Raw genomic sequence first — 17458 nt, 5'->3', positions numbered from 1 at the left:
CGTCGCAGCGAGACACAAACCCGGACCTCGCTTTCATAAGCACGGCCTCAGCACTGCGTGGAGTCACGTGGCGGAACACCGGGGAGACAATGGGAAGTGACCACTGCATACTCGAAATTATAATACCCATCGCAGAGAACACGCAAAGAGCACAGCAACAGCAAATCGTCGACTGGCACGAGTACAGAAAGAAATTAGAAGACAACGTTACGGAAACCATTGAAAACATAGAAGCAAGGACCAATATGTTGAACGCCACGACCAAAGACGCCACTCAGACGGTAGAAGCGGAGCCGGAGGCTACGATGCTGGACAGCAGACTAGCGCACCTCATGGAAGCCCGCAACTCGCTGATACGGCGCTGGAAACGTCAACGCCACAACAGAAAGCTACGCAAACGTATAGCACAACTCAACAGAAACATCGAGCATCACAGCGCAGTCCTCTGCAGACAGCAGTGGCACGCGGTGTGTCAAGAAGCGGACGGTCAACTACACAAAGGCAAGACGTGGCGCCTGCTACGCCACTTGCTCAACGATCAGACAACCAAGGGAGCTCAGCATTACATGCTGAACAAGACAATTCACAAAGCCGTCAAAGAAATGGGAGAGGCTGAGGTGCAACGACGCCTGGACGCCAAGTATCTCCTTGTAACGCCAACGGACCCACTCCCCAGCTACGAAGGGGCAACCAACGAGAGACTAGATTCCGACATCGAAGAATGGGAAGTGCGAGCGGTTCTACAAACAATCAACTGTAAATCGGCATCCGGACCAGACCACGTCACCAACAAGGCATTGAGGAACTTGAACGACACGGCAATCGAAGCCCTCACCAAGTACTACAACCAGTGCTGGCGGACGGGCAAGCTACCGCAACAATGGAAGACTGCGAAAACGGTCCTGATCCCCAAACCGGGCAAACCACCCAGCATAGACAACCTGAGACCCATCTCTCTAACGTCGTGCGTGGGCAAGGTGCTTGAACACGTCCTACTCAACAGATGGCAACGTTATTTGGAAGAATCCAACATATATCCACATACAATGCTGGGGTTCCGGGCCAAACTGTGTACCCAGGACGCCATGCTGTTGCTCAAGAACGAAATCGTGGACAGACACTTTCCCACGTTGGATAACAGAGCGGTGCTCGGACTGGATCTCCAGGGAGCATTCGACAACGTACACCACTCGGCCGTCCTTCAGTAGGTGTCCCACTTCAACATGGGGGAGAGGACGTTCGCTTACATCAAAGATTTCCTGACCAACCGCACCACGCGGCTTGTGGCAGGAGAACTACAACTACCGCTCAAGCAGCTGGGGAGCACGGGGACACCGCAGGGCTCGGTGATCTCCCCTCTGTTGTTCAACCTTGGCATGATAGGCGTTGCAAGAAGATTGGAACGCGTTAGAAACATCAAGTACACGATCTACGCGGACGACATCACGCTGTGGTCAACGGGAGGAAGCGACAGCCAGATCGAAGCAGCCCTCCAAGAAGCCGTCGCCGCCGTAGAAGAAAACCTACGACCCACCGGACTCAAATGTTCACCAACCAAGTCGGAACTGCTAGTGATCTCACCACGAAGTGCGCGACGCCCGACAACGCAGAACATCAACGTGGTAACCCAAGACGAAACGCCGATACCGCACGTGCAGACGCTCAGAGTTTTGGGGCTGCACCTCTAGGACTTGAACCGCAACAACGTGACGGTACAGAAGCTCCACGCAAAGCTCTCGCTGGCCACCCGCCTACTCAAGAAGGTGGCCACGCGGTACCAGGGCATGCGAGAAGACAGTCTACTACGACTCACCCAGTCGTTTGCAGTCAGCCACATCTCTTACGTAGCGTCGTTCCACAATTGGAAAGCGGCGGAGAAGATCAAGATTGACGCGATGATCAGAAAGGCGTACAAGACGGCCCTGGGCTTATACCCCCACACCAACACGGAACGCATGCTCGCGTTCGGCGTTCACAACACGCTGGAAGAAATCGCAGAAGCCCAGCGAACGGCGCAGTATCACCACCTGTCCCAGATCAGGACGGGAAGAACGATACTACAGCGCATCGGAATGAACGCGCCAGCGACGACTCCGGAGGTAGCAAAGCAGCTACCCCGGGACGTTCTCCAAAGACTGAGGGTTCCACCCTTACCGAAGCACATGCATCCACAAGTGCACCAAGAAAGAAGAATGGCGAGAGCCACGGCCCTCACAAAAGGTCACGCCAACGATCCGTGCACGTACTACGTGGACATGGCGAAGTATCCCCACCGGCCAAACACGTACGCAGCAGCAGTCAACGCAGCAGACACTGGAGTACTCACAACGTCGGGAAACATACGGTGCAAGTCGTCCACGCAAGCCGAGGAGTTTGCAATCGCACTGGCACTAGCGATCCCGGATTGCCGCACGGTCCTCAGCGACTCGAAGGCGGCAATAGCCAACTTTGCTACAAACAACGTCCATGGAACCACTGCAAGAGTATGTTCAACTATAGCAAGACCGGAAACCAACATTACCGTCAAGTGGTTCCCTGCGCACGCCGGGGAGCTGGACGTGGGTCCGAACCGCAACGAGGAGGCAGATACGGAGGCACACGCGCTAACTAGCCGCGGGTCTCTGTCAACGCATTCCTCGGAGCCGCAACGACCCGATGCCGAAGACGGAGAGTATTTTATCACAACCTACGCCGACGTTCTGCAGTGGTACAGAACGAGCAGTCGCCTCTACCCACCGCCTCACCGAGACCTACAACGCAGAGAAGCAGCCACACTACGGCAGCTGCAAGTACAAGCAATATGGACCCCCGTCTGGGCAAAGCACGTTTGCCCGGAGGTTTACACCACTGATGTATGCCAACACTGCAAGAAGGCGCGAGCCACCCAGAGACACCTCCTTTGGTACTGTGCACCACCGCCGGGTAACCAAGAAGTAATGCCAACTGCCATAGGCAGCAAAATTATCAGCCAAGAGCCAGGCAATCAAAGAGACGTGGTCCAGCACGTGCTTAGCATCCTGGAACGCCAGCGGCCGAAAGCGGCGCCCCCACGGGTTTGACGCGAGTAGGTTGCTGCTCCGGGACGTCCGAGCACGCTAGTGTCTCGCTTTAATCCCCCTACCCCTTCCCCCTTTATGCCGGATCGTCAATAAAGTTGTTTCACTCACTCACTAACGCTGAAGGCATGGTTATGCTCTCCAGAACGCAACAGCCAACCTCGCCCACCTGAGGTCTCCTAGATATCACCAGACTGCCTTTCCTGTGAAAATTTGGTGCAAGTGCATGGAACCGCCGTGTGGCATGGAACTACTGCATTTTCTGGCATTATTTTTTTATTATAAGACTCCATTAGTTCATGCTTTCTAGATTGTAGCTCGCGCATTCTTTCGGGGGGAGGGGAATCATGTGACGTATGAAGTGATGGTTGGTAGAAGCTGAGGAGGAAGATGTGAGAACGGAATAAACATGGCGTATGAGCCAGGCCACGTCTCCCATTCATCATAGCGTCATATATATATATATATATATATATATATATATATATATATATATATATATATATATATATGTATATATATATATATTCCTATACGAATAATCTTTCCCAGACCAAGCATCACTTTTGTTTTTGGTATATATGTATATATATATATATATTGTTACGCCACGTATGTGCCGGACGAAGAAGGAAAAAGAAGCAAGGGGTGTGGAAGAAGAAGATCATCATCATCTGCCTGCGCCGATACGGCTCGTCCCTCGAACCGTGTATCAATAAACCCCCAGACGCCTACTGAGGTCGTAACAGAGTGGTGGAGGTGCTGGGTATAGGAACCAACGACGGGACCGCTACCCCTCGGATTTCGCCGGAGTCGTCGCCTCGCCGGCCTGCCTCCTTCTTTGGCCATCATGCCTGACGAAACAGAAGCTCGGGAACCAGTCCCCAGCAGTTCTTGGCCGTATCACAGAGAGCCACGAACCTTCTCCGGGAGGGCCAATGACGACGTGGACTCATGGCTCAAACATTTCAAGCGAGTAAGCAACTGCAACAAATGGGATGCTGCCTCCCAACTGTCACGCGTTGTTTTCTACCTCACTGATGTTGCCCTCGTTTGGTATGAGAACCATGAAGATATTCTGACAACATGGGAACGCTTTGTTGAAGAAATCAAGAAGTGTTTCGGCAACTCAGCTGCAAAAAAGAAGCTTGCCGAGCAGAGTCTTGCACAGAGGGCCCAGCTATCCGGTGAGACCTGCACCGTGTATACTGAAGAGATTTTGAGGCTGTGTAGGGAAGTCGATTCCAGCATGTCGGAAGAGGACAAGGTGGGGCATTTGCTGAAGGGAATTGCAGAAGATGTTTACAACTTCCTTATTAGCAGGGAAAGCCTGACTTCAGTGTCTGACGTTGTACGGCACTGCCGCACGTTTGAAACCCTGAAGCAGCGCAGAATAGCGCCTAAGTTTGGTCGTCTGGCAAATGTCACCTCAGTAGCCAGCATAGAAGCGGCCTCAACTGGTGACCTTTCGGCAACCATCCGCCAAATTGTTCGGGAAGAGTTACTCAGACATGGCGAAATGACACGTGAACGGGCAGCTGCCACGTCTCCATCCTATTTCCCGCAGGACACCACTGCCCCACAGCTTACAGTTTATGAACATCCATCCGTCAACGCAACGGAGGTTGCAGGGCCTCGGCGTATTCAGCAGTCAAGTCCGGTTTTTTACGAGCGATCACAGTACCCTCAACGTTTCCGTTCCGTACGCCCATACCACCCACCGACAACTGATTTCATTGAATCTCGGGCTTACGCGAACGCTCGCAGACGTGAACACTTCGAAGAACGGCGACGACCTCGTCCTGCGCCTGTGTGCTACAACTGTGGTCTGACTGGTCACATATCGAGGTATTGCGATCGTTCGCGCATACCACGCTATGATCAGTGGACAAGCTTGACCGATAAACCTGCTGTCCCACCTTTTCAAGGACACTGGCCCACCGACTCAAGACCCGGCAGCAGCTTCTGGCACGGACACTGGCGCAACAACTCCCCTGCCTCTGATCGAAGTGTGACGCCACCTCCTGCGCCTCGATCCCACCGGTCTCCATCGCCACGGCGCCGCCCATCGTCACCACATCAGGAAAACTAAACAGTGCGGCCGATGGGGGTGAGGTCGCTGGTGACTTGCTGCAAAACGAAATACCCCCGTCTGTGTTGATGTTCAAGAACAAGGTAGAAGTTTTTGTTGATGGTGTGTGTACGATGGCTTTGGTGGATACTGGTGCTACAGTTTCGATTATGAGTGCTGCTTTTAAACACCGTTTAGGACAAAAGGTGATGTTTTTGTGGGAGAAGGCAACAACATTCTGTGGCGTTGGTGGTAACTCGCTGTGTCCCATTGGTGTCTGTACCGCAGAAGTGTGCTTGGGTGATCAAGTGTTTGTCACAGAGTTTACGATTCTTCCAAGGAGCACACACGACATAATCCTGGGGATTGACTTCCTTCGAATGTGTGGCGCCACTGTTGATTGTAGAAATGGAGAGGTGTACATATGTGATGCTGCCCCTGGAGAACTATTAGAGAATTCAGACAGGGAGCACGGTGCGCTCCGGGTCAGTGAAGATAGCATTGTGCCGGCATTCTCTGCAGTCTGTGTTCCTGTATACTCTTCACGCATTGAAAACAGTGACAGTGCGTTCGACGCATTAGTGGAGCCCTTTCATCTCAGTTGCATTAAGAAGAACACATTGGTGCCGCATTGCATAGTGTCACTCGTTCAAGGACGCACAGGACTATGGGCGGTAAACTGTTCAGCTGAGTCGGTGGTTCTACCAGGAGGACTGAAGCTTGCCAAGTTCAAAACATACTCACCGATGGCAGTGGCTGCCCTCAGTGATGCTCCAGGTGGGGCCTCAGCCAATACTTCTACGGCCGATTCAAAACTTTTACCTATGATCGACAAGTCACTTACTACTGACAAACGCCGCATGCTTCTGGACGTTTTGTCGAAATACGTGGCGATTTTCGATTTTTCCCATGACCATGCGCCCTCGATTCCCGCGTCTCGGATTCTCCACAGGATAAACACGGGAACAGCACAGCCCATCCGCCAGAAACCCTACCGAGTGTCGCCGTCTGAGCGCAAGATAATTGATGAACAAGTGCGTGATATGCTGCAGAAGGGTGTCATTCGAGAATCATCGAGTCCTTGGGCGGCTCCCGTGATTCTAGTCAAAAAGAAGGATGGTACCTGGAGATTCTGTGTGGACTATCGCCGTCTAAACTCCGTCACAAAGAGAGATGTCTACCCTCTCCCACGCATTGATGACGCTCTAGACTGCCTCCATTCAGCATCCTACTTTTCGTCCATAGACTTACGCTCAGGCTATTGGCAAATACCTGTGCATTCAATGGACAAAGAAAAGACGGCTTTCGTTACTCCGGATGGACTATATGAATTTAACGTGATGCCTTTTGGTCTATGTAACGCGCCCGCTACATTTGAAAGATTCATGGACACCATTCTGCGCGGCCTGAAGTGGAACATCTGTATGTGTTATCTTGACGACGTTGTTATCTTCGGGCGTACATTCAGTGAACATAACGAAAGGGTAGAGCTGGTTTTGAAATGTATTCGAAATGCTGGCTTGGTTCTTAATGCAAAGAAGTGTCATTTCGGAGCTCGACAAACACTGGTGCTGGGACATCTCGTCAACAAGGATGGCATCAGGCCCGACCCGAATAAGACGGCGGCTGTTAGAGCTTTTAAACCACCTGGCTCAGTGAAGGAGCTTCGGAGCTTCTTGGGCCTCTGCTCTTACTTTCGCCGATTTATTCCCGCCTTTGCAGAAGTTGCCTTTCCACTGACCTGTCTTCTCCGCCAAGGTGCTAGTTTTGAATGGACTCCTGATTGTGAAACTTCTTTCAACCAACTGAAGTTCTTGCTCACGTCGCAGCCTATCCTGCGGCACTTCGATCCTTCTGCGGCGACTGAAGTTCACACCGACGCAAGCGGCATTGGCATAGGTGCAGTCCTCATACAGCGATGTAATCAAGTGGAACACGTAATCGCATATGCCAGTCGTACTTTAAGTAAGCCGGAACGCAATTACACTGTGACCGAACAAGAATGCCTTGCACTCGTCTTCGCTGTGCAGCGATTCCGCTCATACCTATACGGTCGTCCTTTCCAAGTAGTTACGGATCATCATTCTTTGTGCTGGCTTATCAACCTTCGGGATCCGTCAGGCCGTCTAGCACGCTGGGCCCTCCGGCTGCAAGAGTACAACTTCACGGTATCGTACAAGAGCGGCAGGAAACACGCGGACGCAGACTGCCTTTCAAGGATGCCAGTTGATGCTACAGTTTGCGACGCTGACGATTTCGATCATCTGATTGCGTCCGTAGCACCAGCGTTCCCGGATAAGGCCACCTTTGAAACTGAGCAGCGGAAGGACGTGAGTTTGAATCCGTTATTCGTGATCGCACAAGCATCCACTCCGGAAAGCCGCTTTTGCGTCCGTGATGGTCTACTGTACAAGAAATCCATCTCCGGCACCGGTTCCCGCTTCCTGCTGGTGGTTCCAGAGGCACTACGGTCATCTGTTTTGTACGCCATGCATGATGACGCCACTTCAGGTCACCTCGGAACGACGCGCACTCTTCATCGTACCCAGGAACGCTTCTACTGGCCACGTATGCGCCAGTCAGTTGAGTTGTACGTGGCCAGTTGTGCGCAATGCCAGGCGCACAAATCTCTCTCAGCAGCTCCGGCCGGACATCTACAACCTGTGACGCCTCCCAGTTCTCCGTTCGAACAAATTGGCATTGACCTGGTGGGCCCTTTTCCGCGTTCATCGAAAGGCAACAGATGGATTGTGGTATGTGCTGACCATCTTACTCGGTACTGCGAGACTGCTGCCCTGCCATCCGCGACTGCTGGTCAAGTGTCGTCCTTCCTTCTCCATTCTATCATACTGCGTCATGGGCCCCCTCGCGTCATCATAAGTGACCGTGGACGTCAATTCACGGCAGACGTTGTCGAACAACTTCTCCGTATGTGTGGCTCAGAGCTCAGACACTCGACGCCTTATCACCCGCAGACGAATGGTCTCGTCGAGCGAACAATTCGAACACTGGTGAATATGCTTTCTATGTACGTTGCTTCGAACCACAAGAACTGGGACGATGTCTTGCCGTTCGTCACATACGCGTTTAATACTTCCCAACATGAGACCACCGGCTACAGCCCGTTCTTCCTCCTCTATGTTCGACCCCCCCGTTATACTCTGGATACAATATTTTCCTTCTCTGATCGGGACCAATCAGAAATCTCCCTAGCAGAAACTCTTTGTCTCGCCGAAGAAGCTCGTCGTCTTGCTCGTTTACGTACAATAGCCTCGCAAGACAGATCGAAAGTTCGTTATGACAGCAAGCACCGGCAGGCCACATATATTCCGGGAGATCTCGTGTTGGTGTGGAAGCCTTTACGCAAACGTGGCTTGTGCCAAAAACTGCTCGCGCACTACATCGGACCTTTTGTCATCCTTGACCGCCTGAGCGCAGTCGACTACCGCATCGCACGTCTTACAGCTAGCGGGAGACGTTCCAGAAAGACAGAGGTCACGCATGTCGCTCGCCTGAAGCCTTTCAGTCAACGCGACACTGCATGAAACGCGCGGCGCGCTTTGTCTGCGAGGGGGGAAATGTTACGCCACGTATGTGCCGGACGAAGAAGGAAAAAGAAGCAAGGGGTGTGGAAGAAGATCATCATCATCTGCCTGCGCCGATACGGCTCGTCCCTCGAACCGTGTATCAATAAACCCCCAGACGCCTACTGAGGTCGTAACAATATATATATATATATATATATATATATATATGTGTGTGTGTGTGTGTGTGTGTGTGTGTGTGTGTGTGTGTGTGTGTGTGTGTGTGTGTGTGTGTGTGTGTGTGTGTGTGTGTGTGTGTGTGTGTGTGTGTGTGTGTGTGTGTGTGTGGCGTATGAAGCGATGGTTGGTAGAGGCAGAGGAGGAACAAGTGCAGAATGGAATAAACATGGGGTATGAACCAGGCCACGTCGCCCACTCATCATAGAGTCACAGGAGCCGACAGGATAAAGACCTCCCAGCCACTTCATTGTCTCATCATCAACGCAATTCTACACAAGACGCCCTGACCATACATCGACTACGGAATCATCTCCTAGCCGCACACAGCGACCAGCACCATGACAGAATCATCGACCGACCTTCCCATCCCCAAGTACACCGGAGCAGCAGACGATGGACCTGTACAGGACTGGTTCAACCTGTTCGAGTTCCACTCTACCGCTGCATCTTGGTCGGAACGGGAAATGGTTACGAAATTCAGCGAATACGTCACCGGTGAGGCATTTAAGTTTTACCTCACCCACATATTCCACAACGATGAGTCTTGGCAAAAGATAAAACAAGAAATGATCGTTTGGTTTAAAAAATACGATGACGACTACGACGAAAACTTGCTTGTAACCCACCATCCACAGACAACTGCACTCAGTCGTCAATTTTACAGGCAGTCATCAACCATTGGAACGCACAACAAGATTCGACCTCTGACAAAAGATGAAGTGGCACACGAGTTCAGTGGCAGACGACAACGCGTATTTTGGGAAAAACACAGCCATCGAGCGCGCCTCCCTTCTGCACGAAAGTCGGCATTTGCGAAGTCATCGCTTCAGCATATGACTTGAGACATTGCCCAACCACCTGATGCCGTTCACTCTTCGTCTGGCATACGTGGTTCACCACCTGGGTTTTCATCACGCGGTTCTTCAAGCGCTCCTAACACTTCCACTTGCCTTATAAGGACGCCTTGCTCATGGTAGACCAGCTGACGCATGGAGAAAATACCGAACAACGCCATGTTTACTCGAAGAGTGAAAATCCTTGTTTTACATCACTTCGCTCTTTCATCGCTCACCTCACGCCTCACTTGCCCACTACGGTTGGGATAGAGCTGCGGAACTCCGAATATACTCAGCCAAGCCCTGGGCCAACTGTCCTCATTCATGCATCAGAACAGCTTATCTCCCAAGGTGCGGACACAGAGAGACAGCCCCAAGTAAAATCTGACCAAACCAATTCTTTCGCAGTGTCGCCGTCGAGTTCCCAGCCAGCTGAGAGCCCAATCAACACAGGTGGCTCGGAAGGATCAACTTTCAAGCACTTTCCTGTGCCAGGAACGTCCATTAAGAATGTCGTTGCAAGAGTCTCATCAGATTTTTCTGTCAATTCTGGCACACTATCTCCATTGCCTTACACGAATCGCGACACCCTAACAAGTATCGACTATTTGCTGGTCACATCAACCTATAAAGAAAAGCGGACTCATGTTTCTAAAGGAAGTTCAACTCGACAGATAGTGCAACATAAGCAATGCCAACAAAAGCAACAAGGAGAGGCCCAGCAGCTAAAACGGCCACACCCACAAGTTCAACTAAGAACTAAAGTGACATCGCAAGCATACTTGCGGCGTGAACAACGGCCACCACAACCATCACCGCCACCACGACGACCACTACAGAAAAGACTGATTCCGCATTTCAGCCATCTTCACAGAAAGAAAAGTCAAGGACCTTTTCTGCACCTGGGTTCAAGATTGCGCCTTCGGTCTGAACATCTGCGCCATCGCCATAGAAAACTTCCTAAATGCCGCAAAACAACCGCTTGCACTCTGCAGGAGCACAAGCAGCGTCTACGATGGAGAACTTCGTGTCAACGACCTGAAGATAACCAGTGCCATCTTTTGGGGGGAGGGGGAATCGTGTGACGTATGAAGCGATGGTTGGTAGAGGCAGGGGAGGAAGAAGTGCAGGATGGAATAAACATGGGGTATGAGCCAGGCCACGTCGCCCACTCATCATAGCGTCACACACACACACACACACACACACACACACACACACACATATATATATATATATATATAGATATATTGTAGGCATTCATTAGGCACATCTGCTTTCTTTACGCATATTCAGCATCGTGAGTGGTCATAATCTTCATCTGCTGTGGGGATTTGGCTTGTCTGAGTTCTGTGCCTTGGGCGTGGTCGCTTCATCGTGTCTTCCGGGCCTAATAAAGGTTGCCTTCACCGTTACATCACAAGTGGTGGAGTGTGCTCTACGATCTTCCATCCTCTCTCAGCCCGATCTGCCTCCTGGAGCTCCGCTCAAGTCGTCGTTTGTGCCAGGTGTCCGGTAACATGCCTCAGGACGAGCCAACCGGCGCTTCTGAGTCTACCTCCACGGCCCCGGCTACCGCGGCCTATCCATCGTGGATTATCACCGCGCACCAGCGTGAGCCGCCCACGTTCGCCGGACTTCGAGGTGAAGATGTGGAGGATTGGTTGGACCAGTTCAATCGAGTGAGTTCCACTAACAACTGGGATGATCCTACCAAGCTTCACCGTGTTTCTTTCTATTTGACAGGCGTAGCGAAAACATGGTTTTTCAATCATGAAACGGACATTACGGACTGGAGACGTTTCAAGCAACAGCTTCGCCAAGTTTTCGGCACCCCGGGGGTTCGTTCAGCTCTCGCGAAGAAGACACTGGATGCTCGCGAGCAACAATGCGGTGAGTCTTACACATCCTACATAGAGGATGTGCTTGCTCTCTGTCACCGTTTCAACACGTCCATGTCTGAATCAGACAGAGTTCGTCATCTATTGAAAGGAATCGACACGGTCGCGTTCAATGCCTTGGCCATTCAAAACCCGACTACAGTCGCTGGTGTTGTTGCCACGTGCCAACTTCTAGAGGAACTTGAATCCCAACGGTTACCACCGGACAGCGCTGAAAACACCACCACGACTGATGCCTCATTGCGTGCCATCATCCGGGCGATTGTACGGGAAGAGCTGCAATCGTTCGGCCTTTCAATGACACCAAGTCCACCTCCCCCTCCGACACTGTTTTGCGCGACGTTATCAAAGAGGAGTTGGCGTCCATGACTGGGCCAGCGTATGTAGACGCTCCAGTACCTCGACCCCAGCCGACGTACGCACAAGTCCTCGCTGGATCACCACCCGTCGTACAACCGATGCCCGCACACTCGACGCCTGTCCCGCTGGCTTCGTTGACTCCGAGTGCGCCTAGCCAACCCTTTCACCCACCGTGGCGGCCACCTCGTCCAATCTGTTATTACTGCGGCTATCGGGGCCACATTGCACGCGTTTGCCGGAAGCGTCAGCAGGACGAACGTCGTGGATTCGACACCTACGGACGGGATGATGGGACAAGCTGGTACGCTTTCCAACGTCGTCCTTTGATCCGCCGATACGTCGCTCAACGTCTCCAACTGCGACATCTGAGCCAACCAGTTCTTACCGCTCTACTAGACGCCGCTCACCCTCACCCCTCCGCCGCTCCACGTCTCCATTGCAACCTGTCTCACAATTCACCAACCAACGCCCGGAAAACTAATCTCTGCAGCTTTTGGAGGAAAAGCTGCATCGAACGAAAAGACAGAAATTCCTCCAGTTCGTCCATATAATACGATATCTGTTTTAATAGAAGGTGTGTACGTGGACGCTTTAATAGACACTGGTGCTTGTTTATCTGTGATTGATCGTTCTTTGTGCTCACGTCTGCGAAAATTGACCACCCCGTATGATGGACCTACACTGCACGCTGCTCGAGGGGACGCCATCAGACCTGTCGCTATGTGCACCGCTCGTGTTTTCATAGCTCGTCTCCTTCATTTTGTGCAATTTGCTGTGCTGAGTTCATGTGCCAACCAGCTTAGATTAGGCTGGGATTCTCTGTCTACGGCGAACGCTTCCATCTGCTGTCGAGAAAATGTTGTTCATATGATGAAAACTGACTATGCCCTGTATGCGGATGACAAGCCCGTTCACTTGCTCGCTGCTGAAGATACCGAGCTACCACCTGGTCATCAGCGGATAGTTGCCATAACTTTTAATGTGATCGACTCTGGTGACGTGTTTGTCCAACCATCTGCACGCTGTCTCACAAGAGGTATAGCCCTTGCTTCAGGTCTAGCGCGGTTCCACAATGGCTCCGGACTTCTCTGCGCTACAAACCAGACTTCTGAGAAAATTCTCATTCCTAAAGGCACCACAATGGCTTGCGTTTCTGAATCTCAACCTGTCTTTGTTGTCCCGCTTATGCCAGCGTGTTCTGACCTTCCTTCTATTGGACGTTCATCAAGCGTTTCTGTTCTTGCTGTGACTATTAGTCCAGAACTGACCTCTTCACAGACAGATGAGTTGCTTGCCTTGCTACAAAAGCTTAGGAGATTGTTTGATGCCCATTCCTCATCTCTGGAACAGACGTCCATTATTAGGCATCGCATCCAGACCGATGGCACTTCCATCGTACGCCGTCGACCATATCGCGTCTCTTCGTCCGAGCGTCAGATCATTGAACAAAATGTAGCCGATATGCTGCAACGGAACATTATACGTCCCTCCGCGAGTCCTTGGTCATTCCCTGTTGTTTTAGTAAGAAAAAAGGATGGCTCCGTGCGATTTTGCGTGGACTACAGAGCACTTATTAAGATTACCCACAAGGATGTTTACCCCATGCCGCGCATAGACGATGCTTTGGATTCACTGCAAGGTGCTGAGTACTTCTCAAGCCTAGACCTGCGTTCCGGTTACTGGCAAATACCCATGCACGAGGATGACAAAGAAAAGAGCGTTTTCAACACCAGATGGGCTGTACAAATTCAACGTCATGCCATTCGGCCTTTGTAATGATCCAGCAACATTTGAGCGGATGATCGACACTGTTTTACAAGGCTTGAAGTGGAAGACTTGCTTGTGCTATTTAGACGATATTGTTATTTTCTCGTCAACCTTCCCTCAGCACTTGTAACGACTGGACGAAGTTTTTACGTGCCTTGCAAACGCAGGCCTTCAGCTGAACACCAAGAAGTGCCGTTTTGCGAGCAAGACGATTAAAGTGTTAGGCCACATCGTAAGCAAGGACGGTATTCGTCCCGATTCTGACAAGATTTCCGCTGTCACTCACTTCCCGCGTCCTGAAAAAGCCAAAGACTTGCGCAGTTTCCTCGGCCTCGCTTCTTATTTTCGCAGATTCATTCGAGACTTCGCCTCAATAGCTTCACCATTGCACAAGTTGCTCGGATCAGGCGTCGCCTTTGTGTGGTCTCCTGAATGTGAAGCGGCGTTTGCTCAACAGAAGTGTGCACTCACATCCGAACCAGTCCTCTGCCATTTCGACGAAACCGCGCCTACGCTCCTGCATACAGACGCTAGTGGTCGAGGCATTGGTGGAATTCTCCTACAGCGAGACAAATATTCACGTGAGAAAGCCGTGGCATACGCGAGCCGTGCACTGACCCCTGCCGAAAAGAATTATACCATCACCGAACAGGAGTGCCTCGCGGTCGTATCGTCGATACAAAAGTTTGGACCTTATCTCCACGGCCACCACTTTACTGTGGTTACAGACCATCACGCCTTGTGCTGGCTCTCGACAATCAAGAACTTGTCCGGCCGCCTTGGTCGCTGGATTCTTCGCTTACAAGAATACGACTTCACGATCACATACAAGTCGGGAAACAAGCATTAAGACGCCGATGCACTTTCGCGTTGCCCACTCTCTTCGGAGCCACTTAACCAACCCGCCACTGCCGCACTCGAGAAGCTTTCGGCCGTCTCTTCCCTACATGTTTCGTCATTAGCTACTGTGGACCCAACTTCTCCAAGCGGTTTGTTCTTATCTCACCAACGTGCTGACCCTTACTGTCGCCGCATCATGGACCGTCTTGACGAGACTTGCCGGCCCCCTAACGCCCGTCTTCGCCGACAGCTGACGCAATTCAAGCTCAACAACCACGTCCTGTACCGTCATATCTACCACCCTGATGGTCAACGCTGGGTGCCCGTTCTACCTCGCTCTCTTCGGGCTCAAGTCCTCAAGACATATCACGACGACTTGTCTACTGGACACATGGGCTTTCAGAAAACGTATGACCGCATAAGATGTCACTACTACTGGCCGGGCTTGTGCCCCTGGGTCGCGAAGTACGTTGCCTCATGCGCCCTTTGTCAGCGTCGCAAGCTACCTACATCGACTCGAAGTGGATAATTACAACCGCTCCCGTGTCCCCTGCAACCATTCGAGGTAGTTGGCATTGATCTGTATGGTCCGTTTCCTACGACTGTCACGGGCAATCGATGGATAGTTACAGCTGTCGACCACCTGACCCGCTACGCCGAAACAGCTCCCGTGCCTTCTGCATCAGCTTCGGAAGTGGCCGACTTCATCCTTCGAGCAATAATCCTTCGACACGGAGCTCGTCGTGTAATTCTGAGCGACCGTGGAAGCGTATTTCTTTCAGAACTCGTTGAAAAAGTGCTCAAGGCATCCGGCACTACACACAAAACAAGCTCCAGTTACCATTCTCAGACGAACGGCCTGACTGAGCGCTTTCATCGTACACTGTCAGATATGACAGCGATGTATATCGAACCCGACCACAGAAACTGGGACACCATTTTGCCATTTGTCACTTTTGCGTATAATACCTCTGTACAGTGCACAACCGGTTACTCGTCGTTCTACCTCGATTGATTTGTGGGGTTTAACGTCCCAAAACCACCATATGATTATGAGAGACGCCGTAGTGGAGGGCTCCGGAAATTTTGACCACCTGGGGTTCTTTAACGTGCACCCAAATCTGAGCACACGGGCCTCGACATTTCCGCCTCCATCGGAAATGCAGCCGCCGCAGCCGGGATTTGAACCCGCGACCTGCGGGTCAGCAGCCGAGTACCTTAGCCACTAGACCACCGCGGCGGGGCTCGTCGTTCTACCTCGTCCACGGTCACTTCCCTTCTTCGTTCCTCGATGTTTCTTTCTTCTCTGCGCCTGTCAAACCATGTTCATCTTCAAGTGAAGAATACGTGTCTCGTCTACTTCTTTGCCGCCAGCTGACTATATATATATATATATATATATATATATATATATATATATATATATATATATATATATATATATATATATATATATTGTCACGGGGTGGTGACTTGGCCGAAGACAGGAAACTTCGTGTTGGGATTTAACTGTTTATTTGGGCGAGCCTGTGCCCGGTAAAGGGAAAGTCTAATTACAGCAGCAGTCTGGCACAGATAGCAGTATCGGACTGATAGCGGCGAACGCAGCGTCGGCCTTCGATCAACAACAGACAAGCGGCGAAGCGCGTCGGCATTTATACCCTTGCCGTCGAATGTTCTAGCGTTATCGCTGGTGGTGGCGTACGTTCCAGAACAATCTGTACCGTTCGCACAGTGGGCGTGATCTTATCGAAATGATCTACTACAGTCCGGAACCTTCTCGAAACCTGCAGGCGCGGTTTGCGCCGAGAATCGTGTGGTGTTTCGGAACGATAACAAAAACTTGGAAAATGGAACGTGGCAATGCCCCCCTCTGAAAAAAAGGCATCGTCCCGATGCTTTAACTAAAGATGAAGGTACAATAATAATGCAAGAAAGTACAATGAATAAATTACAATACAACAATAATCCAAAAAACACTGTTTCAGTTTGTTAACGTGCATGAAACGGCTTGAGGCGCGCGACATGGACGACTTCAGGTCGCGATCGGCGTCGTTGAGAGTTCGTGATGCCGTCGGGGACAACCTCGTAATCAAGTGGGCCGAGAGTCGAACCACCTTTTACGGTCCGAAATACCGTCGCAGAAGCTTTTCTCTTAGTCCACGTCGGCGTATCGGCGTCCACACCCAAACACGTTCACCGGGCTGGTATTCCACGAAGCGTCATCGAAGGTTGTAGCGGTGGCTGTCGGTCGTCTGTTGATTCTTGATACGGAGGCGCGCAAGTTGTCGGGCTTCTTCGGCGCGTTGAAGGTACTCGCTCACATCGAGGTTTTCTTCGTCGGTGACGTTGGGTAACAAGCATCGAGCGTCGTTGCCGGGCTCCTTCCGTAGACCAATTTGTATGGAGATATCTGCGTCGTCTCCTGCACCGCCGTGTTGTATGCGAAGGTCACATACGGAAGAATGGCGTCCCACGTCTTGTGTTCGACATCGACGTACATTGACAGCATGTCGGCGATCGTCTTGTTAAACCGCTCGGTGAGGCCGTCGGTCTGTGGGTGGTACGCTGTCGTCCGGCGGTGGTTTGTTTGGCTGTATGCCAAGATCGCTTGAGTTAAGTCGGCAGCGAATGCCGTTCCTCTGTCGGTGATAAGGACCTCCGGGGCGCCATGACGTAGGACGATATTTTCGACGAAGAACTTAGCTACCTCGGATGCACTGCTTTTTGGCAGGGCTTTTGTCTCGGCGTAGCGGGTGAGGTAGCCGGTAGCTACCACGATCCACTTGTTTCCGAAAGCCGACGTCGGGAACGGCACTAGTAGGTCCATACCAATCTGCTGGAAAGGTCAACAAGGTGGATC

The 17458-nt window shown here is 51.5% G+C and overlaps 1 pseudogene; it reads left to right on the top strand.

The window, feature by feature from the left end:
• Positions 1–254: 254 nt before the first annotated feature.
• On the top strand, positions 255–3155 carry LOC142771461 (uncharacterized; annotated as a pseudogene).
• The last annotated feature ends 14303 nt before the right edge of the window (positions 3156–17458 follow it).

This window comes from Rhipicephalus microplus, chromosome 9, assembly GCF_043290135.1.
Source record: "Rhipicephalus microplus isolate Deutch F79 chromosome 9, USDA_Rmic, whole genome shotgun sequence".
NCBI classification, from domain to species: Eukaryota; Metazoa; Arthropoda; class Arachnida; order Ixodida; family Ixodidae; genus Rhipicephalus; species Rhipicephalus microplus.
This window is presented reverse-complemented; position numbering and strand designations above follow the sequence as displayed.